General features: G+C 40.7%; 6 non-coding genes across 6 annotated transcripts; all 6 read left to right on the top strand.

Moving 5' to 3' along the window:
* The first annotated feature begins 12594 nt into the window (after nucleotides 1-12594).
* Nucleotides 12595-12667, top strand: TRNAF-GAA (transfer RNA phenylalanine (anticodon GAA)). Its single transcript has one exon. It is a non-coding gene; the product is annotated as a tRNA-Phe (tRNA).
* A 1676-nt stretch (nucleotides 12668-14343) lies between these two features.
* Nucleotides 14344-14416, top strand: TRNAF-GAA (transfer RNA phenylalanine (anticodon GAA)). The gene has a single exon. It is a non-coding gene; the product is annotated as a tRNA-Phe (tRNA).
* Nucleotides 14417-14926: 510 nt separating this feature from the next.
* On the top strand, nucleotides 14927-14999 carry TRNAL-UAA (transfer RNA leucine (anticodon UAA)). Its single transcript has one exon. It is a non-coding gene; the product is annotated as a tRNA-Leu (tRNA).
* A 4009-nt stretch (nucleotides 15000-19008) lies between these two features.
* On the top strand, nucleotides 19009-19081 carry TRNAF-GAA (transfer RNA phenylalanine (anticodon GAA)). The gene has a single exon. It is a non-coding gene; the product is annotated as a tRNA-Phe (tRNA).
* A 1092-nt stretch (nucleotides 19082-20173) lies between these two features.
* Nucleotides 20174-20246, top strand: TRNAF-GAA (transfer RNA phenylalanine (anticodon GAA)). Its single transcript has one exon. It is a non-coding gene; the product is annotated as a tRNA-Phe (tRNA).
* A 930-nt stretch (nucleotides 20247-21176) lies between these two features.
* On the top strand, nucleotides 21177-21249 carry TRNAF-GAA (transfer RNA phenylalanine (anticodon GAA)). The gene has a single exon. It is a non-coding gene; the product is annotated as a tRNA-Phe (tRNA).
* The last annotated feature ends 2535 nt before the right edge of the window (nucleotides 21250-23784 follow it).

Here is a 23784-nt window from a genome sequence, read left to right on the forward strand (position 1 = left end):
TAAATTGGAATTTATGGGCCCAAGTGTGTATATGTTAAAATTGTTGGTCGGGTGACCTGCGCGCTCTATCAGTCATTTTCTGGTAGCAGAGGAAATGGTTAGGGACTAGTTAAAGGTAGGTAGGACTAGTTGAGATAGGTAGATAGGTTATTTGCTGCTAACTGTGAAAATTGTATTTGCTGCTAAAAGTATTGATCGATCAAATGTAAAATTGTTTTGCTTTGAAATGTTATGAAATGTTTAAATTTGTTTTTTGAAATGTTGCTATATTGATATATGTACTAATATACTTGTTAGTGATCGTTACATGTTTGTCTAGAATCCCCGGGGGCAGAATAGCGGGTGGTGAGGAGAATCCACGTCGCAGTGAGGTCACTTACCTGAGGAAAAATTGGTGCAGGTAGGCAGAACTGGAAGCACTAATTAGGGTTTTCTGTATAAATGTATGAATAAATGATAGCAAACAGTTCGCTGGCAAAACTTCTATTGTGATATCACCTAGTAAGGGTCACACGGAAGGAGTAGCAGGTTCGTCTGAGCTTGATTGATAGCAAAGGGGTTCACTGGTGAAACTTTTGGCTTAGTATTTATATCCCAAAGTGGATAAGTCGAAGGAGTAGCAGGTTCACTAATGCTTGTGTGAAGAGTAGGCAGAAGGGATCTACTCGCAGTATTTGAAAAGTAAATAGAAGAGGTTTACTTGCAGTGAAACAAATCTTTTCTTTCTAGACACTCGAGTACAGTGGCGAATGTGTTTGCGTTGTGAATTAAACAGAGCACTTGCACTTTAAAGAGTAGAAATCGAAACTTTCCTTACCGCGTGAAGGAGGGAGTCAGTTGCGGAGCTGCGCTGACATCACTCAGTGCCCCGCTGGTATTGGTCAAGACAGCGGGCGTGTAGCTGAGACAGAATTGTAAAGGAGGGGTGAGCACAGGGGCGTGAGAACTCGTTTACGAGAAACGCCGCGCACCCATTGGTTGAGACTGTTTGAAATCGCGCATTTGATTGGTTGCAGGAAAATAAAAGACGCATTTGTATTGGAAGTGGTTTTGTAAACAAATTTGCGGAAAAGTATATGTGGCATCAAACCCATCCAGAAATTCGTCCTGACCCAAGATATCAAGGGTTTGGGAGAGATAAGTGGAAAGGCCGTAGATATAACATTATGTACGGGAGCAAGAGAAAGATGACCTTAGTAGACAAAGTAAAGAATTATTTCAAGAAAGACAAACCTATCAAAACTGGAGAAGGAGTTATCATTCCACCACCTAATACTCCTGCATCATTTATGATGTTCAACAGGGGCTACCATGCTTGCGTATGGTTGGAAAATTGGGTGGAATATACTAAAGATGATGGAATTTTGGCATTTCCGTTAAATGGTACATTTAATAGCAGGATTCTGTTCAATCTGAGAACCCGAATGAATGATTTACATCCCAGACCCAGATTAACGCAATATGAGGCCTTAGAAGAATGGGAAATAGAGGCTTTTGAGTGAGACAGACCTAGAATGGACAAAGGGTTAACTAAATTTTACCCAAAAGTACAGAGAGAGACCCGAGAAAATAGAATGAAAGGATGGAGACAGAACATGATGGTAGAAGGATTGTACCCTGTAATAACAGTAGAGGAGCCCATGGGAGGGAAAAGGACAGAGAAGACAAAGCATTTATTGACCAGTGGTGATTCAGATGATGATTACCTAGAGGAATTGTTAATGAAGAATCCACCACCCTATAATGAAGGGTCAAGACCCGTAAGTGCAAGAGATACATGCCTGAGACCTCCTTATCAGGAGGACTCAAGACCCTTAAGTACGGGAAACCCATTTCTGAAACCTAATTATGGAGATGATCCAAGTATGACACATCCAACTGCCCCGAGTTTCAGTCCTCCATTAGTTCCACAAATAGTACACGAAACCACCCTGGAAAGGGTACTGCTGGATAGAGAACGAGAGGCTTTAGTTAAACAACGAACTGAATAGATTCAGAAAATCTTCCAACTGAATACCAGTCCTGAAGCTTTGACCATCCCAGTAACTATTGGACCAGCTGTTCCTTTATACGGGGATAAGCAGAGTAGCCCAAAAACTCCAATCATTACTCCATCTGTAGTACAGCCGAGAAAAGAGCCTTTAATTGTAGATGATCAGGCAAGTGAATGTGAATCTGTGATTTCCTTGATGGATTTGCCAATAAGGGAGCCAGAAGGGAGTTCACAGAGGAAGAACACTCCTTTCACCTCGAGAGAAGTTCAAATTGAGTCAGCTTCAGGTACTAGGAGTGCCACAGTAGTGACTCCTGAAGAAATTGAAAGATGGAGTCGAGAATTAGAAAAACAAAATCCTCAGCCAAAACCATTGGATATATACAAACTGAGAATAGAACTGGAGGAACTAATGGCTGGAAATGTGGGTTTGGACAGACTGAACACTCTGACTGAGGAAGAATTGTTATTTATTTGCAAAAGTATCACCCGTAATACCCGAGTGGTCTATGAGAAATTAATGGACACTGTGGCTAGTATGGGAATAGATATTGGTAAATCTAAAGTGTTGCAAAAACCCTACAGAGCAGAGTTCTCAGTCAAAGATTTGGAAAACATGAACGTGTCAGGGAAAAAGGTACAGATCAGAGAATTGTTAAACCTGTTACAAAAATGGGGAGAATTAGAAAAATGGAAAGCCAGGTGGGCAAAGAAAAAAGAGGAAATTAGATTCAAACAAATGGCTTCTGAATATGTCTTGAAAGAAGCAGACAAGGCAGAAAAATTATATCCTACGTGAGAAGTGCCAGTTGGAGGATATGTACATGTTCCATGGTCCAGACAGGATATTGTGTCCTTTACAAATGACTTCCCAAAATTACGAGAAAAACTTGTAGACTGGTACAGACAGGTCGAGAGATTTGTGAAAGTGCAGAAATGTCTCCTGAAAGATCTAGATGGTTTCTTCGACATTGTGGTTCCTGTAGATTTGTGGACAGAATGTAAAATTGCTGTTGATTGGCCAAGTGAGGAATTCCCGAGGGACCCAAACACAGGGGCTCCTTCAGGGGATGTCATGAAGAAGTACAACCAGGTAATGTTGTATCTGAAAGGAAAGGTGCCTGCAAAGGAAACTGATTGGACCCGAATAGATAGAACTACCCAGAATAGAGATGAAACTGTACATTCTTATTATGAACGACTGTTACAGGTGTTCAAAACGTACAGCAGGCTGGATAACATTGAGATGAAAGACATGACCCACTTCATTTATCGATTTGTGCTAGGGTTAAGGCCTGATATTTCACAGTGGATCAAAGACAATAAAATTTGCTGGCAGTCTAAACCATTTGATGAAGTTCTGAAGTATGCTAAACATTGCGAGGATGAGCTGGCAGACAAACGAAAGGAGTTAAAGGAAAAGGTCATGTGGGCACAGGTAAAATTAGCAGAACACCAGGAACAGCAGTTAAGTAAAATGACTAATAATCAGAGTCAAGGCCCTGGGGGTGGAGGAAAGCCCAGAGTAAAGATGAGCAGAGAAGAGGCAAAGAAGAGGTTCCCCTGTCACGGGTGCGGAAAGATAGGGCACTGGAGAGACGAGTGTAAGGCTGTGCAGAATGGTAATGTGCAAATTAATGATTTGAATCCACAGACGCAGAATGAGACACCACGGAAGACACAGCAACAGGTAAAACAAAATCAGTTGCCTCGTGCACCTAGGCCAAATTACAGGAGCAAAGCACAACAGGGTGAAGACACCGAAGTTTGGGAAGGAAGGGAGGATAGAAATGCAGCAACTTCACAATTTCTGTTGAATGACACATTTCTCTGTGATGACACCTACTGACGGTGCCTGAGGGGGGAGGACGAGGAGTGCGTGCTTGGCGCCTCTTTGCCGGTGGACCAGTCAGGGCCATACATCGAAGGAAATGTTGAAGGAAATGACGTCACCTTTCTGTTGGACACTGGTGCTACCCGTTCTACTGTGAGAACAGCAGACGTTCTAAACATACCCATCTCGGGAGAAGCGATCCAAGTAGTGGGCGTTTCCAATCAGCTAATTAGTACCCCAGTTACTGAACCTATGGAAATTACAATTGGGAATTTTAAAGAAATGCATAGATTTGTTGTTTGTGATTCTAGTCCTGTAAACCTGCTAGGACGATATTTGTTGTGCAAAATGAACTGCACTATCTTTTGCACTCCAAATGGCGTCGAAATTCAGACCCCAGATGAAGACGGAATTTACAAATTAATGTTAGCAAGACCCGACAATTAAAAGACTGACAATACAAGACTTACCTGAAGAATTCCAAGATACAGTGAAACCGGAAGTATGGGATTTCACTGGAAAAGATGTAGGACTAATGGTAAATATAGACCCAATTAAAATAGCAATAAAGGAAGATGCAGTCTACCCAAATACCAAACAGTATAAAATGAGTGCAGAAGTGAAAGCAGGAGTTGCCATTGAAATAAAAAGATTACTAGAAGCAGGAATATTGCAAGAAGTATTGAGCAGTCCTTGTAACTCACCGATAATTGGCATAAAGAAACCTAGTGGTAAGTACAGAGTAGTACAGGACTGCGCAAGGTTAATAAAATTGTGGTTCCTTGCTGTCCTGTCGTGCCAAACCCTGCAGTAATTCTATACCAAATACCATGGAATGCTGGATGGTTTACCGTCATTAACCTATGTCATGCATTCTTTTCAATTCCATTGCATCCAGACAGCAAATCTATTTTCTCATTTGAGTTCGACAGCCATGTCTACGTCTGGAATCATGTCCCTCAAGGGTACACAGAAAGCCCTTCGATTTTTAATCAGATTCTGAAAAAGTGCCTTGAAACTCTGATATTGCCTGGAAAATCAGTCCTGGTGCAACACATAGACGACCTCTTGGTGGCGTCTAAAAGTCGAAAAGACTGTGTTACTAACACAATTGCCTTGCTGAACCATTTAGGTGAAGGTGGACATAAAGTGTCGCCAGAAAAGGTGCAATTCTGTACCTCATCAGTAAAATATCTGGGGCACCAGATAGAAAGAGGTATCAGGAAAGTTACCACAGACAGAATCAGAATAATTCGTAACATGGAATTGCCCAATACTCAGAAAGAAATCAGAATGTTCCTTGGAGTTGTAGGATACTGTAGGCAGTGGATTGTGGCATTTGCAGTCCTAGCAAGACCACTGATAAAGATGACAAAGAAAGGAGCGAAGGATCCAGTGGAATGGGATGACGAAAGCATGACTGCTTTTGTAAAATTGCGAGAGTGTATGTGTACTGCTCCTGCATTAGGAATGCCTGACTATTCAAAAGATTTTGCACTGTTCTGTGACATACGAGACAATTGTGCACTTTCAGTCCTGACCCAAATTCATGGTTTGACTCGACGTCCAGTGGCATACTTTTCTTCCACGTTGGACCCAGTAGCAGCTGGATTGCCCGGGTGCTTGAAAGCTGTAGCTGCAACATGCACAAGTCTAGAACAGAGTGAGTCCATTGTGATGGAACATCCAGTAACTGTGTATGTTCCACATTCTGTTGTAATTCTGCTGACACGAACAAAGACCCATTATCTCACGCCTAGTTGGTTGACTAAGTATGAGAGAATCCTTGTAGGTGCAGGAAACATGACAATTGCTAGATGTAATATTCTGAATCCAGCTACCTTACTGCCTAGCTCATTCGCAGCAGAAGTGAGGGAGGAAATTGAACATGACTGCATTGATTTGACTGAGTTCAGTACAAAACCACGCCCAGACATAAAAGAAAACCCTCTGATTAATGAAGATTATGAGCTGTTTGTAGATGGCTCATGTATGAGACATGAGGAAGGTGCCCTAAGCGCTGCCTACTCAGTGTGCACTCTAGGAGTTCCAGTGGAAGCATCCTATTTACATAGAGTCAAGTCTGCACAAATAGCTGAATTGGTTGCATTGACAAAAGCTTGTAAATTTGGGAGGAACTCGAAAATAACCATATACACTGATAGCCAGTATGGCTATGGGGTTGTGCATGACTTTGGCCAGCTATGGATGCAAAGGGAGTTCCTGACTTCTTCAGGCACCCCTATCAGAAATGGAAAATACGTGCAGGATTTACTGGAATCAATCCAGTTACCAAAAGAATTGGTTGTGGTCAAGTGTGCTGCTCACAAATCTGGTGATGACAAAGTGACAGCAGGTAATCGATATGCAGACCAGTTATCCCAACATTGTGCAAGATACTGAATAGCAATCAATATAAAGGTTGGGGGAAACGGAAACCGCTGCCAACTTCTGATGCTAGAGGGAGTAAATACCTGGAAGGAAGTGAGGGACTTACAGGAAGCAGCAGAGCCACAGGAAAAACAAAGATGGAGAAATTTTGGTTGCCAGAGGAGGGTGGAAGATGGTGTCATTGTTTACCTTGATGATATGCCTGTGTTGCCAGACTGTATGCTTGCTCCTATGGCTAGGTTGATACATGGAGACACACATTTAGGTAGAGACGCCATGATACGAATGTTTCGGCAGACCTGGTTCAATTCGAAATTCAGAAACGTAGCAGAAGCACTCTGCCAGAGGTGCCTAGTTTGTCAACAATTTAACCCTGGAAAGAAAACTGTAGTGTTACCAGGGAAAATTGGAAAGTCAGAGGGCCCTTTTATTAGACTACAACTTGACTTCATTCAGTTGCCCCCTTGTCGAGGAATGAAATACCTACTTGTCATGTCTGCCTGTTTTCAAAATGGGTGGAAGCTTACCCTGCCCGTAGAAATGACAGCATCACGGTAGCCAAATTATTGCTTAGGGAACTAATACCTAGGTACGGATTCCCAGTCACGATTGAATCAGACAGAGGAAGTAATTTCCAGAATGAAATAATAAAACAAATCTGTGTAGCATTCAAAATCACGCAAAAACTGCACTGTGCATATCGACCAGAGGCTTCTGGAGTGGTAGAACAGATAAATGGCACAATCAAATCAAGATTGGGAAAGATGTCCAAATACACTCAATTGGAATGGCCAGATGTTCTGCCACTTGTGTTGATGGGACTCAGAAGTATTCCAGACCGGAACACGGGCTTGAGTCCCCACGAAATACTAATGGGAAGAGCAATGCGGCAAGCATGGGTACCAGGATACAAACTGATAAGCATATCTGATGATTTGGTACTAGAATACTGTAAAGAGCTGGCTGACCAAGTGCATTCTATTTCTCACCAGGTTGGGGGAGACGCCGTCGCCAGGCCGACTACTCCAGCACATGACCTGAATCCAGGTGACTGGGTCGTAATAAAGAAACATACTCGAAAAAGTTGCCTTGAACCAATGTGGGGAAAGCCGCGACAGGTGATCCTGGTAACCACCACAGCTGTGAAGTGTGCAGGAGTACCTTGCTGGATCCATGCCAGCCACACGAAGAAAGTGACTGAACCTGACGAAACTGAGGCTGAAGGTTGTGCAGCTGAGGGGTCCCGAGATATCGGTCCTGAAGTAGCTGAAGAAGAACAACCGAGCTCCAGTCAAGAAGATTGGGTCCCAATAATCGACCTGATTATCGATCCTGTGAGAACCAGAAGACAAATTTATTTAGATAGACAGTGGGATAGTGAGGACGAGACAGGTGAAGATAAAGCTACTCAGATCATTGAAATCCAAGTCAAATCTGATTCTGAGGAGGACCAGAGAGGGAGAGAGCAGGTAATTGGCACTCCACCAAGAACACCTGCACCAGAAGAGGGACAGATAGAAATTAGGGCGAAAGTTCAAGCAGAAGAAAATCAAGAGTTCGAAGAGCTTGAACAGGACCAGATAGGACTAGACAATTGTGTTCAGGAAGCAGAACTTGAAGAAACAGATCAAAGCCAAAATCAGCATACACCTGAACAAGGCCAGGTTTGGGACCAGGCAGAAGAAACTGATGAAAGACCTGGACCTAGTCAGTTAGGGAACAATACAGAAGACGATCTAGATCCCAATGTGCCACAACTGAACGAAAACAAAAGAGTGTTTGAAGAAGGTCAAGACACAGTGCCAGTTAAAAGACTCAGAAAAGGTGACTCAGTACCCAGATTTGTAAAAAGATTGAGATTGCGACTAAAGACAATTAACGAAGAACCTGAACAGGTGAACGAAGTCTCAAGTCAAGCTGGTCCATCTGAGAGAAAAACCAAAGAGAAGAGTGCTCGTATAAAAAAATTGAACAACAAATACCCGAGTCCTGAGTGGACATTCTTTGTATTGGAAGAATTTGAGAATCTGGAAATAAGTGCCGAAAGTGATGAAGAATTGATTACTGACCAGGCCAAAGATGAAGCGAAACCTACCTGAGAGTTGCTCCGAGTAAGCAAACTGTGCAGAATTAACAAAGAGTGTTGAAGCTTCTTTTGAGCCAAAATGTCTGATTCTTCTGTGAATGGGAGACCGAGACAAGGTTGTTTAAAAACATGCTGCCAAGTATGTTTATGTAGTGCAGCAATAGTACTAATACTTTGGATAGGACTAACAATAACTATTCCTTCTATGATGAGTAAAAACCCAAGTCTGCACCCAAATAATAATCTACCTGACGACACTGTAGAATCACACACTAGAAATACACCACAAACAGTAGACGCACTGGACAAACCACTTAGCCTGAAACAAACAAAGTTAGACTCAGAAGCACCAGATGAGGAAGGATTACACTTTAACAGAATTAAGAACAAAACTCATTTAAATGTTTTTGGAAACCTATTAGTGCATTATGTAGAAGCTATGGAAATAGACGACTGTTACATCTGCATGAAGCTACCCACTTCAGTAGCTGAAGGTGTGACTTACCACCACTTGCCCTTAACCTATGGAATTTCCTGTAGCATTCTAACTAGCTTATTCTATAGAAGAGGACCTTTGCAGTATTGACCTTGATGTGACATTTTCCGAACTTCCTGTTCGAAGAAACCTGAACCCTCTACATACAACTAGAGATGTAGTAAAATACATGAGTGAATATTTTCTAACTCTAGGTAAAATAAATATAGATGACGCACACAAAGATAACTTGACCTGTTCATTACACGAAAAAGAGAAAGAATTTCTGAATATGGTAGAGAAAAGAAGAGAAAGTTTCCAAAAGAAAGCCAAAGACAAGAACCAGAAAATTCCTAAATGGGATGAAAGCATAGGGAGTACCTCTAATGGTGGAGCTAATGCTGCCATGATGCTGGATTTCGAAAAGAAAGGGAAACTTTGTCTTCATAGAGAAATGACTAGTTATTATAACAATATATTCATTGGTTCCAGTGAATGTGAACACAATTACAAGGTAATTGGGGGTTGGGGTTTCAAAGATGGGTCAGAGCCTGTGTTTCCTGGAATTTATTTTATATGTGGAAATAAGGCTTATTTCAAATTGCCCCGTCCATTGGTACGGAAGCTGTTATTTTGGTATTGTCTTTCCAAAGATATACCATGTGGGGAAAATCACTGGAAGCACTGAAAAAACTAATGAATTAGTACTTACCAAAAGAGAAAGCGTTGCTGAAATAGTAGGTGATATTTTTAGTGCAATGATACCTACAGTGGGAGTGGCTCTGAACACACACAGAATTTGCAAATTGTCAACAGTTGTGGATCGGTTATCTACTGACACTGCTGGAGGGTTCCTGATGGTCAATACCGAATTGGTTGCGGTTAGATCAATGGTTTTACAGACTCGACTTGCTCTTCACACCTTATTGGTAAAAGAGGGCGGAGTCTGCAGAATGTTGAAAGCGCAACATTGTTGCACTTGCATACCTGATAAAAGTGTGGAAATCAAAGGGTATGTGAGGAACATTACAAATTTGGAAAAGGAGCTCAAACCACTTGAGGTTGACAGTGCATGGAAGAGACTTACTGATGGTCTCTCGGCTATAGGTAATTGGTTTTCTAACCTAGGTAAAAGTCTTGTGAGCAAAATACTGATGCCAATAGTGGGAATAGGTCTAGCAGTATTCATCATAATAATCTGCTGCAAATGTCGAAAGCACCAAAAGAAATACACTGTGAACAAGAGAGGAGTGAAACGAAATATTGATGAACTTGAATTAGAAGAGCTGAATAATCAGATTTATGTAAGGGTGAAAAATTCTCATCCTAACAAAGATACTAAGGAAAAGCTGAACCTATTGTTTGAAGAGATTGAACTGGGAAAAATGTGAAAAGTTGGCATCTGGTTCCATTAATTTGTGATGATATAAAATATCATCAAAGAGGGGCTTGATGGAGCAAGGATTCGCACGTGAAGCGACTTGCTTGTATCAAGAACCTCAAATAATGTTAATAAATATAATCAACCTGTTCGCTGCACATTTTACATTACACGGGGTGTCCCAGTGATGCTTGCTTATGTGTGTACTCATCCTAATCCGCTTGCCACTGAAATGGCTGCTGCTACGCGGGAATTTCTTCTGCGCATGCGTCGGTCATACCCATGTGATGTGATGTACTTGCAGTTCTGGTGGTAAACCTTTTGCACTTGCGCAGTAAATCTAAGATGGCTGCTTTGTGTTTTCACATGCCGAAGCTTGCACTGCAGCTTTTGCTATGCTGTTCGTTTTGCATTAATTATAATGCTCTAGTTTTTATAAAATAATGGGAGTAGCATAAGGATTCATGGTAAACAGTGCATACATTTTTTTCTGTGTTCTAAAACTGTTTCCATTTACTTTATTACTTTTACTGTATCGTAAATCCTTGGGCATGAGGGACGGGAATACGCCATATTGATATCCCCTTCTGCGCATGACAGTCTTCGGCCAGAGTATGAACTCTATGATATTGAACCCGTGCCAACCCAGGAGTCCCAGCCAAGATGTGCCTAGGAAGATGCACCTTCGGCTAGTAGAAGAAGCCGAATTGTACTGAATGTAATACATTGTAATGTTTGTTGAAGTCACCATTGTAATGTGTGGGGAACATGTCATGGGAACCCGAAATTCAATGGGCAGGTATGAACGATTCAAATGAGGGGCTTGAGAAAGTCAAATCCTAGTTGGTGTGGTGACCTGTCCTTTCTTTTGACCAATCGAAATTGGGAATTCTTACACTTTTGTGGGGTGGTACACTGATCCGAAAACAGTATAACTAGCCTACGTTTAGCTAGGGAAATTGTCAGACTTGTCCACTGACCCAACGCACTCAATAGCTGATCGATACAGAGGTGTTGCGGAGCACTCTGTCCAGAATTTCCATAGACCCAATTGGGGTTTTGGAAACCTTAAGTGCTTGCGGAGCACTTTGCTGGGGAATTCGATAACCCAATCGGGGTTCTGATTGATAGCTGCAGAGAGGGTGTAGCGCAGGCGTTGCAACTGAACTGCGGGTGCTGGTTATCTTTGGTGGTCCTGTCCTGATCCTAATCTGGTTTTCCTGTCCTGGTTTCCTTACTGCACCTGCTGGCCTACTGGCAATCGCTTCCCTTGGGGGTTCTCCTGTCCTTAACTGACCCGTGGCCAGGGTTGGGTTCCACACCCTGCTAGGTAAATATAATTCTGTGAGGGGAAACACACTTGCATCCTTTTTCTTTATCTTTTCCTGAAATCTTGCTAAAAATCATAATTGCATATGTCCTTTTTCATACCCTTCCCTTTCTATAATTTCTGAAATCGCGAAAGTGCTTTATTAGCATGTTCCATTCTTCCCATACCCTAGAGTTGAATAAAATAACGTCTGTGAATGAATAGATGTTCCTTATCTTTACCCTCCCTTTTACTGAACTAAAGAAATCATTCCTGAATTATTAGTGTGTTCTAATTTTGTTACCTTTCCTATAGCTACATGATAAAATCAGTTGTCATTTTAGATTCATGTTCCCTTTCCTTACCCATCGTGTAGGAAACCATAAACTGTGATGCTCCTTATATTCTCGTCTTTTAGAACCATCATCCTAGATGAACTTACATGAGTTCATTATAGTATGTTCCCTGTTCTTACCTTTCCTTTAGAGTTCTAAATGGTTGGCCTAATCTATTTCTTGCATAGCTACACAATTTTCATGATCTTGGTTATTGATAGTTTAATCGCTGTAAATCTCTTACTTTCGCATATTGATGAAGATTAGATAAAGGTTTTCAAAACTTCTTGTGTCTCTGGTTATTACATGAGTGCAAATGATAAATGTTTTGTATATTTTTGACTGCTTATCTTTTACAGCTAGCTCCCTGATCCATGGTGATCATAGGTACCCGTAACGGTGGATAGGTAAGTTGGGTACATTGGAAATAAATAGGAATGAACTGGGTTGCTGGTAGTAGAGTGTAGGTTACCCGATTAATAAATATTGTGAATTTAATTTATGGGCCCACATATACATATGGTAAAATTGTTGGTCGGGTGACCTGCGCGCTCTATCACTACTCAGGCCAAATAGGTGTGGGTAATATAGTGCTAGTCCATTCAGAGTTAAAAAAAAAGCTACCTAACGCAGATCTCAAAAATGATATTTACCCATTGCACCAGTTAACTGCTGAATGATACAGGACTCCTTAAAACATATCTCTAACATATAAGGGTAAATATCCAGGTCATGCATCTAGTTTGTTGAATGGTTCAAATCAAAGTATGAAGACCTCAGCTAGCAGCAGGCCGAAATAGCTCAGTTGGGAGAGCGTTAGACTGAAGATCTAAAGGTCCCTGGTTCAATCCCGGGTTTCGGCACAGTTGAGAGGTTCCTTGCTTCTAACAAAATAGGTCTTGGAATCAGCTGTAGTACTTTTTTCTCTATTCATCAAATTTCTTTCAACTGAAATAAAACACAAGCAATTTAACATAGACTTTGCTTTCTGTCCTCCTTCTAAACTTGCTTCCACATTTCTTGCCTTCAGGTTAGACTATGAATGTTTCCCATTTCATGCTTTTTTGTAATGTAAACTCTTGTCTGCATTACCTTCAACTTCCCCTTGAACACAGATGTCAGTAGTCAGATGACGTTGCTTACCTACTCAGGCCACATACGTCTGGGTAATATAGTACTAGTCCATTCAGAGTTAAAAAAACGCTACCTAACCCGGATCCCAAAAACGCTATTTACTCATTGCACAAGTTAACTGCTGAATGATACAGGACTCCTTAAAACATATCTCTAACATATAAGGGTAAATATCCAGGTCATGCATCTAGTTTGTTGAATGGTTCAAATCAAAGTATGAAGACCACAGCTAGCTGCATGCCGAAATAGCTCAGTTGGGAGAGCGTTATACTGAAGATCTAAAGGTCCCTGGATCAATCCCGGGTTTCGGCACAGTTGAGAGGTTCCTTGCTTCTAACAAAATAGGTCTTGGAATCAGCTGTAGTACTTTTTTATCTATTCATCAAATTTTTTCCAACTGATATACAACACAAGCAATTTAACATAGACTTTGCTTTCTGTCCTCCTTCTAAACTTGCTTCCACATTTCTTGCCTTCAGGTTAGACTATGAATGTTTCCCATTTCATGCTTTTTTGTAATGTAAACTCTTGTCTGCATTACCTTCAACTTCCCCTTGAACACAGATGTCAGTAGTCAGATGACGTTGCTTACCTACTCAGGCCACATACGTCTGGGTAATATAGTGCTAGTCCATTCAGAGTTAAAAAAACGCTACCTAACCCGGATCCCAAAAATGCTATTTACCCATTGCACAAGTTAACTGCTGAATGATACAGGACTCCTTAAAACATATCTCTAACATATAAGGGTAAATATCCAGGTCATGCATCTAGTTTGTTGAATGGTTCAAATCAAAGTATGAAGACCACAGCTAGCAGCAGGCCGAAAAAGCTCAGTTGGGAGAGCGTTAGACTGAAGATCTAAAGGTCCCTGCTTCAATCCCGGGTTTCTGCACAGTTGAGAAGTTCCATGCTTCTAACAAAATAGGTCTTGGAATCAGCTGTAGTACTTTTTTCTCTATTCATAACATTTTTTTCCAACTGATATACAACACAAGCAATTTAACATAGACTTTACTTTCTGTCCTCCTTTAAACTTGCTTCCACATTTCTTGCCTTCAGGTTAGACTATGAATGTTTCCCATTTCATGCTTTTTTGTAAAGTAAACTCTTGTCTGCATTACCTTCAACTTCCCCTTGAACACAGATGTCAGTAGTCAGATGACATTGCTTACCTACTCAGGCCACATACGTCTGGGTAATATAGTGCTAGTCCATTCAGAGTTAAAAAAACGCTACCTAACCCGGATCCCAAAAACGCTATTTACCCATTGCACAAGTTAACTGCTGACTGATACAGGACTCCTTAAAACATATCTCTAACATATAAGGGTAAATATCCAGGTCATGCATCTAGTTTGTTGAATGGTTCAAATCAAAGTATGAAGACCTCAGCTAGCAGCAGGCCGAAATAGCTCAGTTGGGAGAGCGTTAGACTGAAGATCTAAAGGTCCCTGGTTCAATCCCGGGTTTCGGCACAGTTGAGAGGTTCCTTGCTTCTGACAAAATAGGTCTTGGAATCAGCGGTAGTACTTTTTTCTCTATTCATCACATTTTTTCCAACTGATATACAACACAAGCAATTTAACATAGACTTTGCTTTGTGTCCTCCTTCTAAACTTGCTTCCACATTTCTTGCCTTCAGGTTAGACTATGAATGTTTCCCATTTCATGCTTTTTTGTAATGTAAACTCTTGTCTGCATTACCTTCAACTTCCCCTTGAACACAGATGTCAGTAGTCAGATGACGTTGCTTACCTACTCAGGCCACATACGTCTGGGTAATATAGTGCTAGTCCATTCAGAGTTAAAAAAACGCTACCTAACCCGGATCCCAAAAACGCTATTTACCCATTGCACAAGTTAACTGCTGAATGATACAGGACTCCTTAAAACATATCTCTAACATATAAGGGTAAATATCCAGGTCATGCATCTCGTTTGTTGAATGGTTCAAATCAAAGTATGAAGACCACAGCTAGCAGCAGGCCGAAATAGCTCAGTTGGGAGAGCGTTAGACTTAAGATCTAAAGGTCCCTGGTTCAATCCCGGTTTTCGGCACAGTTGAGAAGTTCCTTGCTTCTGACAAAAGAGGTCTTGGAATCTGCTGCAGTACTTTTTTCTCTATTCATCAAATTTTTTCCAACTGATATACAACACAAGTAATTTAACATAGACTTTGCTTTCTGTCCTCATTCTAAACTTGCTTCCACATTTCTTGCCTTCAGGTTAGACTATGAATGTTTCCCATTTCATGCTTTTTTGTAAAGTAACCTCTTGTCTGCCTTACCTTCAACTTCCCCTTGCACACAGTTGTCAGTAGTCAGATGACATTGCTTACCTACTCAGGCCAAATACGTCTGGGTAATATAGTGCTAGTCCATTCAGAGTTAAAAAAACGCTACCTAACCCGGATCCCAAAAACGCTATTTACCCATTGCACAAGTTAACTGCTGAATGATACAGGACTCCTTAAAACATATCTCTAACATATAAGGGTAAATATCCAGGTCATGCATCTAGTTTGTTGAATGGTTCAAATCAAAGTATGAAGACCTCAGCTAGCAGCAGGCCGAAATAGCTCAGTTGGGAGAGCGTTAGACTGAAGATCTAAAGGTCCCTGCTTCAATCCCGGGTTTCTGCACAGTTGAGAAGTTCCATGCTTCTAACAAAATTGGTCTTGGAATCAGCTGTAGTACTTTTTTCTCTATTCATAACATTTTTTTCCAACTGATATACAACACAAGCAATTTAACATAGACTTTGCTTTGTGTCCTCCTTCTAAACTTGCTTCCACATTTCTTGCCTTCAGGTTACACTATGAATGTTTCCCATTTCATGCTTTTTTGTAAAGTAAACTCTTGTCTGCATTACCTTCAACTTCCCCTTGAACACAGATGTCAGTAGTCAGATGACATTGCTTACCTACTCAGGCCACATACGTCTGGGTAATATAGTGCTAGTCCATTCAGAGTTAAAAAAACGCTACCTAACCCGGATCCCAAAAACGCTATTTACCCATTGCACAAGTTAACTGCTGACTGATACAGGACTCCTTAAAACATATCTCTAACATATAAGGGTAAATATCCAGGTCATGCATCTAGTTTGTTGAATGGTTCAAATCAAAGTATGAAGACCTCAGCTAGCAGCAGGCCGAAATAGCTCAGTTGGGAGAGCATTAGACTGAAGATCTAAAGGTCCCTGGTTCAATCCTGGGTTTCGGCACAGTTGAGAGGTTCCTTGCTTCTAACAAAATAGGTCTTGGAATCAGCTGTAGTACTTTTTTCTCTATTCATCAAATTTCTTTCAACTGAAATAAAACACAAGCAATTTAACATAGACTTTGCTTTCTGTCCTCCTTCTAAACTTGCTTCCACATTTCTTGCCTTCAGGTTAGACTATGAATGTTTCCCATTTCATGCTTTTTTGTAATGTAAACTCTTGTCTGCATTACCTTCAACTTCCCCTTGAACACAGATGTCAGTAGTCAGATGACGTTGCTTACCTACTCAGGCCACATACGTCTGGGTAATATAGTGCTAGTCCATTCAGAGTTAAAAAAACGCTACCTAACCCGGATCCCAAAAATGCTATTTACCCATTGCACAAGTTAACTGCTGAATGATACAGGACTCCTTAAAACATATCTCTAACATATAAGGGTAAATATCCAGGTCATGCATCTAGTTTGTTGAATGGTTCAAATCAAAGTATGAAGACCACAGCTAGCAGCAGGCCGAAATATCTCAGTTGGGAGAGCGTTAGACTGAAGATCTAAAGGTCCCTGTTTCAATCCCGGTTTTCGGCACAGTTGAGAGGTTCCTTGCTTTCAACAAAATAGGTCTTGAAATCTGCTGCAGTACTTTTTTCTCTATTCATCAAATTTTTTCGAACTGATATACAACACAAGCAATTTAACATAGACTTTGCTTTCTGTCCTCCTTCTAAACTTGCTTCCACATTTCTTGCCTTCAGGTTAGACTATGAATGTTTCCCATTTCATGCTTTTTTGTAAAGTAAACTCTTGTCTGCATTACCTTCAACTTCCCCTTGAACACAGATGTCAGTAGTCAGATGACATTGCTTACCTACTCAGGCCACATACGTCTGGGTAATATAGTGCTAGTCCATTCAGAGTTAAAAAAACGTTACCTAACCCGGATCCCAAAAACGCTATTTACCCATTGCACAAGTTAACTGCTGAATGATACAGGACTCCTTAAAACATATCTCTAACATATAAGGGTAAATATCCAGGTCATGCATCTAGTTTGTTGAATGGTTCAAATCAAAGTATGAAGACCTCAGCTAGCGGCAGGCCGAAATAGCTCAGTTGGGAGAGCGTTAGACTGAAGAGCTAAAGGTCTCTGGTTCAATCCCGGGTTTCGGCACAGTTGAGAGGTTCCTTGCTTCTAACAAAATAGGTCTTGGAATCAGCTGTAGTACTTTTTTCTCTATTCATCAAATTCTTTCCAACTGATATACAACACAAGCAATTTAACATAGACTTTGCTTTGTGTCCTCCTTCTAAACTTGCTTCCACATTTCTTGCCTTCAGATTAGACTATGAATGTTTCCCATTTCATGCTTTTTTGTAAAGTAACCTCTTGTCTGCCTTACCTTCAACTTCCCCTTGAACGCAGATGTCAGTAGTCAGATGACATTGCTTACATACTCAGGCCAAATACGTCTGGGTAATATAGTGCTAGTCAATTCAGAGTTAAAAAAACGTTACCTAACCCGGATCCCAAAAACGCTATTTACCCATTGCACAAGTTAACTGCTGAATGATACAGGACTCCTTAAAACATATCTCTAACATATAAGGGTAAATATCCAGGTCATGCATCTAGTTTGTTGAATGGTTCAAATCAAAGTATGAAGACCACAGATAGCAGCAGGCCTCAATAGCTCAGTTGGGAGAGCGTTAGACTGAAGATCTGATGGTCCCTGGTTCAATCCCGGGTTTCGGCACAGTTGAGAGGTTCCTTGCTTCTGACAAAAGCGGTCTTGGAATCTGCTGCAGTACTTTTTTCTCTATTCATCAAATGTTTTCCAACTGATATACAACACAAGTAATTTAACATAGACTTTGCTTTCTGTCCTCATTCTAAACTTGTTTCCACATTTCTTGCCTTCAGGTTAGACTATGAATGTTTCCCATTTCATGCTTTTTTGTAAAGTAACCTCTTGTCTGCCTTACCTTCAACTTCCCCTTGAACACAGATGTCAGTAGTCAGATGACATTGCTTACCTACTCAGGCCAAATACGTCTGGGTAATATAGTGCTAGTCCATTCAGAGTTAAAAAAACGCTACCTAACCCGGATCCCAAAAACGCTATTTACCCATTGCACAAGTTAACTGCTGACTGATACAGGACTCCTTAAAACATATCTCTAACATATAAGGGTAAATATCCAGGTCATGCATCTAGTTTGTTGAATGGTTCAAATCAAAGTATGAAGACCTCAGCTAGCAGCAGGCCGAAATAGCTCAGTTGGGAGAGCGTTAGACTGAAGATCTAAAGGTCCCTGCTTCAATCCCGGGTTTCTGCACAGTTGAGAAGTTCCATGCTTCTAACAAAATAGGTCTTGGAATCCGCTGTAGTACTTTTTTCTCTATTCATAACTTTTTTTTTCAACTGATATACAACACAAGCAATTTAACATAGACTTTACTTTCTGTCCTCCTTTAAACTTGCTTCCACATTTCTTGCCTTCAGGTTACACTATGAATGTTTCCCATTTCATGCTTTTTTGTAATGTAAACTCTTGTCTGCATTACCTTCAACTTCCCCTTGAACACAGATGTCAGTAGTCAGATGACGTTGCTTACCTACTCAGGCCACATACGTCTGGGTAATATAGTACTAGTCCATTCAGAGTTAAAAAAACGCTACCTAACCCGGATCCCAAAAACGCTATTTACTCATTGCACAAGTTAACTGCTGAATGATACAGGACTCCTTAAAACATATCTCTAACATATAAGGGTAAATATCCAGGTCATGCATCTAGTTTGTTGAATGGTTCAAATCAAAGTATGAAGACCACAGCTGGCTGCATGCCGAAATAGCTCAGTTGGGAGAGCGTTAGACTGAAGATCTAAAGGTCCCTGGATCAATCCCGGGTTTCGGCACAGTTGAGAGGTTCCTTGCTTCTAAAAAATAGGTCTTGGAATCAGCTGTAGTACTTTTTTATCTATTCATCAAATTTTTTCCAACTGATATACAACACAAGCAATTTAACATAGACTTTGCTTTCTGTCCTCCTTCTAAACTTGCTTCCACATTTCTTGCCTTCAGGTTAGACTATGAATGTTTCCCATTTCATGCTTTTTTGTAATGTAAACTCTTGTCTGCATTACCTTCAACTTCCCCTTGAACACAGATGTCAGTAGTCAGATGACATTGCTTACCTACTCAGGCCACATACGTCTGGGTAATATAGTGCTAGTCCATTCAGAGTTAAAAAAACGTTACCTAACCCGGATCCCAAAAACGCTATTTACCCATTGCACAAGTTAACTGCTGAATGATACAGGACTCCTTAAAACATATCTCTAACATATAAGGGTAAATATCCAGGTCATGCATCTAGTTTGTTGAATGGTTCAAATCAAAGTATGAAGACCTCAGCTAGCGGCAGGCCGAAATAGCTCAGTTGGGAGAGCGTTAGACTGAAGAGCTAAAGGTCCCTGTTTCAATCCCGGTTTTCGGCACAGTTGAGAGGTTCCTTGCTTCTAACAAAATAGGTCTTGGAATCAGCTGTAGTACTTTTTTCTCTATTCATCAAATTTCTTTCAACTGAAATAAAACACAAGCAATTTAACATAGACTTTGCTTTCTGTCCTCCTTCTAAACTTGCTTCCACATTTCTTGCCTTCAGGTTAGACTATGAATGTTTCCCATTTCATGCTTTTTTGTAATGTAAACTCTTGTCTGCATTACCTTCAACTTCCCCTTGAACACAGATGTCAGTAGTCAGATGACGTTGCTTACCTACTCAGGCCACATACGTCTGGGTAATATAGTACTAGTCCATTCAGAGTTAAAAAAACGCTACCTAACCCGGATCCCAAAAACGCTATTTACCCATTGCACAAGTTAACTGCTGAATGATACAGGACTCCTTAAAACATATCTCTAACATATAAGGGTAAATATCCAGGTCATGCATCTTGTTTGTTGAATGGTTCAAATCTAAGTATGAAGACCACAGCTAGCAGCAGGCCGAAATAGCTCAGTTGGGAGAGCGTTAGACTGAAGATCTAAAGGTCCCTGGTTCAATCCTGGGTTTCGGCACAGTTGAGAGGTTCCTTTCTTCTAACAAAATAGGTCTTGGAATCAGCTGTAGTACTTTTTTCTCTATTCATCAAATTCTTTCCAACTGATATACAACACAAGCAATTTAACATAGACTTTGCTTTGTGTCCTCCTTCTAAACTTGCTTCCACATTTCTTGCCTTCAGGTTAGACTATGAATGTTTCCCATTTCAGGCTTTTTTGTAATGTAAACTCTTGTCTGCATTACCTTCAACTTCCCCTTGAACACAGATGTCAGTGGTCAGATGACGTTGCTTACCTACTCAGGCCACATACGTCTGGGTAATATAGTGCTAGTCCATTCAGAGTTAAAAAAACGCTACCTAACCCGGATCCCAAAAACGCTATTTACCCATTGCACAAGATCTGAAGGTCCCTGGTTCAATCCCAGGTTTCGGCACAGTTGAGAGGTTCCTTGCTTCTGACAAAACAGGTCTTGGAATCTGCTGCAGTACTTTTTTCTCTATTCATCAAATTTTTTCCAACTGATATACAACACAAGCAATTTAACATAGACTTTGCTTTCTGTCCTCCTTCTAAACTTGCTTCCACATTTCTTGCCTTCAGGTTAGACTATGAATGTTTCCCATTTCATGCTTTTTTGTAATGTAAACTCTTGTCTGCATTACCTTCAACTTCCCCTTGAACACAGATGTCAGTAGTCAGATGACGTTGCTTACCTACTCAGGCCACATACGTCTGGGTAATATAGTGCTAGTCCATTCAGAGTTAAAAAAATGCTACCTAACCCGGATCCCAAAACTCTATTTACCCATTGCACAAGTTAACTGCTGAATGATACAGGACTCCTTAAAACATATCTCTAACATATAAGGGTAAACATCCAGGTCATGCATCTAGTTTGTTGAATGGTTCAAATCAAAGTATGAAGACCACAGCTAGCAGCAGGCCAAAATAGCTCAGTTGGGAGAGCGTTAGACTGAAGATCTAAAGGTCCCTGGTTCAATCCCGGGTTTCGGCACAGTTGAGAGGTTCCTTGCTCCTGACAAAATAGGTCTTGGAATCAGCTGTAGTACTTTTTTCTCTATTCATCACATTTTTTCCAACTGATATACAACACAAGCAATTTAACATAGACTTTGCTTTGTGTCCTCCTTCTAAACTTGCTTCCACATTTCTTGCCTTCAGGTTAGACTATGAATGTTTCCCATTTCATGCTTTTTTGTAATGTAAACTCTTGTCTGCATTACCTTCAACTTCCCCTTGAACACAGATGTCAGTAGTCAGATGACGTTGCTTACCTACTCAGGCCACATACGTCTGGGTAATATAGTGCTAGTCCATTCAGAGTTAAAAAAACGCTACCTAACCCGGATCCCAAAAACGCTATTTACCCATTGCACAAGTTAACTGCTGAATGATACAGGACTCCTTAAAACATATCTCTAACATATAAGGGTAAATATCCAGGTCATGCATCTTGTTTGTTGAATGGTTCAAATCAAAGTATGAAGACCACAGCTAGCAGCAGGCCGAAATAGCTCAGTTGGGAGAGCGTTAGACTGAAGATCTAAAGGTCCCTGGTTCAATCCTGGCTTTCCGCACAGCTGAGAGGTTCCTTTCTTCTAACAAAATAGGTCTTGGAATCAGCTGTAGTACTTTTTTCTCTATTCATCAAATTCTTTCCAACTGATATACAACACAAGCAATTTAACATAGACTTTGCTTTGTGTCCTCCTTCTAAACTTGCTTCCACATTTCTTGCCTTCAGGTTAGACTATGAATGTTTCCCATTTCAGGCTTTTTTGTAATGTAAACTCTTGTCTGCATTACCTTCAACTTCCCCTTGAACACAGATGTCAGTGGTCAGATGACGTTGCTTACCTACTCAGGCCCCATACGTCTGGGTAATATAGTGCTAGTCCATTCAGAGTTAAAAAAACGCTACCTAACCCGGATCCCAAAAACGCTATTTACCCATTGCACAAGTTAACTGCTGAATGATACAGGACTCCTTAAAACATATCTCTAACATATAAGGGTAAATATCCAGGTCATGCATCTAGTTTGTTGAATGGTTCAAATCAAAGTATGAAGACCTCAGCTAGCGGCAGGCCGAAATAGCTCAGTTGGGAGAGCGTTAGACTGAAGAGCTAAAGGTCTCTGGTTCAATCCCGGGTTTCGGCACAGTTGAGAGGTTCCTTGCTTCTAACATAATAGGTCTTGGAATCAGCTGTAGTACTTTTTTCTCTATTCATCAAATTCTTTCCAACTGATATACAACACAAGCAATTTAACATAGACTTTGCTTTGTGTCCTCCTTCTAAACTTGCTTCCACATTTCTTGCCTTCAGGTTAGACTATGAATGTTTCCCATTTCATGCTTTTTTGTAAAGTAACCTCTTGTCTGCCTTACCTTCAACTTCCCCTTGAACGCAGATGTCAGTAGTCAGATGACATTGCTTACCTACTCAGGCCAAATACGTCTGGGTAATATAGTGCTAGTCAATTCAGAGTTAAAAAAACGTTACCTAACCCGGATCCCAAAAACGCTATTTACCCATTGCACAAGTTAACTGCTGAATGATACAGGACTCCTTAAAACATATCTCTAACATATAAGGGTAAATATCCAGGTCATGCATCTAGTTTGTTGAATGGTTCAAATCAAAGTATGAAGACCACAGATAGCAGGAGGCCTCAATAGCTCATTTGGGAGAGCGTTAGACTGAAGATCTGATGGTCCCTGGTTCAATCCCGGGTTTCGGCACAGTTGAGAGGTTCCTTGCTTCTGACAAAAGAGGTCTTGGAATCTGCTGCAGTACTTTTTTCTCTATTCATCAAATTTTTTCCAACTGATATACAACACAAGTAATTTAACATAGACTTTGCTTTCTGTCCTCATTCTAAACTTGCTTCCACATTTCTTGCCTTCAGGTTAGACTATGAATGTTTCCCATTTCATGCTTTTTTGTAAAGTAACCTCTTGTCTGCCTTACCTTGACTTCCCCTTGAACACAGATGTCAGTAGTCAGATGACATTGCTTACCTACTCAGGCCACATACGTCTGGGTAATATAGTGCTAGTCCATTCAGAGTTAAAAAAACGCTACCTAACCCGGATCCCAAAACTCTATTTACCCATTGCACAAGTTAACTGCTGAATGATACAGGAATCCTTAAAACATATCTCTAACATATAAGGGTAAACATCCAGGTCATGCATCTAGTTTGTTGAATGGTTCAAATCAAAGTATGAAGACCACAGCTAGCAGCAGGCCGGAATAGCTCAGTTGGGAGAGCGTTAGACTGAAGATCTAAAGGTCCCTTCTTCAATCCCGGGTTTCTGCTCAGTTGAGAAGTTCCATGCTTTAACAAAATAGGTCTTGGAATCAGCTGTAGTACTTTTTTCTCTATTCATAACATTTTTTTCCAACTGATATACAACACAAGTAATTTAACATAGACTTTACTTTCGGTCCTCCTTTAAACTTGCTTCCACATTTCTTGCCTTCAGGTTACACTATGAATGTTTCCCATTTCATGCTTTTTTGTA

This window comes from Lissotriton helveticus, chromosome 8 (assembly GCF_964261635.1).
Source record: "Lissotriton helveticus chromosome 8, aLisHel1.1, whole genome shotgun sequence".
Taxonomy (NCBI): Eukaryota; Metazoa; Chordata; class Amphibia; order Caudata; family Salamandridae; genus Lissotriton; species Lissotriton helveticus.